Genomic DNA, 2,261 nt, shown 5'->3' on the forward strand with positions numbered 1-2,261 from the left:
GAATGCCTTTGTAATGGCTAGCTCCTTCTATCTTTTAGGTGTCCACTGAAAAGTTAATTCTCAATGAGACCTTTGAATGCCAGTCTAAATTAGGTTCCCACCTATTGTTATCAATGCAAGCCTCTTGTTTGTTTCCTTCATATCACTTATTATAGTTTGTAATTATATCTGTCTGCTCACTTGTTATTTTAATGTCTCCTCTGCTATTATGGAAGCTTCCTGAGGGTAGGGGTCTTGTCTGTCTAGAATAATGTATCCTCAGGGTCTCATGTAGTACCTGGCACATAACAGGTTCTCAGCAAATGTCTGCTGAACGATTGCTGCCTGAGCTACAATGGGCCAGTTTCCATTACAAAAACTATTATTTAACCACCATTACTAATACTTTTGATTAAAATATGCAACTTTGTTTTAAATTTGTCCATATGCAAAGCAGGAAGGAAATACTTAGAAGTAATCCCCAAACCTGAATTCTTCAAATTCCTAAGATGGTAAACTTTGCATAAACTGTCCCTTTCCCTTCCCAGGTTTATGTCTGTTTTTCAGGCTCTCAACACCATCAATGTTCTCTTCCCCTCCCTTTTTCCTTCTATAAACTTCTACTCACAAGAAAAACTCTCTAACAGGTTGTTTACATGCCATTGTGACTAAGACACTAAAATCCCTTTCCCTGGAGCATTGGTGATTTAGGGTTTCCTGGAACAACACACCCAATATCCGCAGTTTGAATCTACCAGGTACTCCTTGGAAACTCTAAAGGGCAGTTCTACTCTGCTGTATAGGGTCACTATGAGTCAGAATCAACTCAATGGCAGTGGGTTTGGCTTTTTTTTTTTTTTTTTTGGTTTGGAGCAACAGACTGCACCGTACATTGCCAAACAGTAAGCCCAGGTTAAAGTGTTAGTGTTGTTAGGAAGGCACCATACCAATACTTACAACTGTGTGAACAAATTCACCAAATCTTTTCATTTTCACCCACAGACAGACAGAGGGAAAAGTTCTGCAGGAAAAAGGGGACAATGAGTTTCACCAAAATGATACTTCTTTTACTGTTTTCTCTAGAACTAACCATGGTGTCAATTAAAAAAAAAAAAAAAACCTTGCTATTTTAGAATTTAATGCTGACCCTATTAGTTCGTTAACAATGTGAAAGTGGAAAAATGAAAGCATGTGATGTCCTCATCCAGTTGATATGCTTTAATTTAATCATTCAAGAATTTCTAGGAAAATCTCAGGTAAACATAAGACAATTCAACAGCAATTATTCATATTTTATCCATTTTTTTAGTTGCCTTCATAATGCATGCATATTGTTTCAATAGATGAATTCCCTTTAAAAATACTGCATTCAGTGAATTTCAACTTTATTTTATGTATTTCCACAGGCAGTTGATGATGGCTCATCATTGCAAACCAAAGTGATGGCTACAAACCCCTTATGCCACACAGAAATAGACTGAGGTCGCTCTGAGGACAGTCATCACCATGCCCTCCTCTATTAGTAATGCTTATCTCCCTATTAGGGTTTCTAACTATGCAGTCGCTGTCAGAAGTAGCATGTTGTCTTTGGCTTTCCCACATTCTCCATGGTGAGGAGCATCATTTAACAGAGTGTTGCAGAATTCACTGAGAGGTTGCAGTCTGAGGATGCCCAAGGCAGGAATGCACGGCCAAGTATTTCCTGAGTGCTTGCTTTTGACCTTTTAGAACCTAAGAACATGGCATTGAAGCTGAATCTACAAATACAAATGGAGAGTGAAATTTGTTCTGTAGAGTCCAAATAACACGCTCTTCCTTCCTGCTAAGAAATTCAGCTCCTGCCTATTAACCATGACATACAGTTCAAACTCCTTAGTCAAGTATTCAAAGATCCAACCTGCTTCTCCTCTATGTAACCATTTTGCTAGAGAAAAATGGACCTGCCTGGTTTACAAAGACATGCTGTGATAATTCCTCCCTCCCACTTTTACTTAGACTTTGCTGAAATCTTGGAATAACCTTAATCATTCTCTTTGTCTTTACAAATTCTAGTCAACTCTCAAGGCAAAGCTTAAGTCCCTCCTCCATGCAGCCTTCACTGAGCACCCCAGCACACATCATCTCACTGTCTTTTGCAGGCACAGCTCTTAAAGTGTACACCACTCATGCACGATAATACATAATCAAATAGCGGTGTTATTAAGTAGGAAGAGCCCTGCATTTAAATTTAAGATTTCTAGTGTGAGGGAATATTGCTCACGTGCATCTGTTACTCCTTCTCT

Source organism: Loxodonta africana, chromosome 22 (genome assembly GCF_030014295.1).
Source record: "Loxodonta africana isolate mLoxAfr1 chromosome 22, mLoxAfr1.hap2, whole genome shotgun sequence".
Lineage (NCBI taxonomy): Eukaryota > Metazoa > Chordata > Mammalia > Proboscidea > Elephantidae > Loxodonta > Loxodonta africana.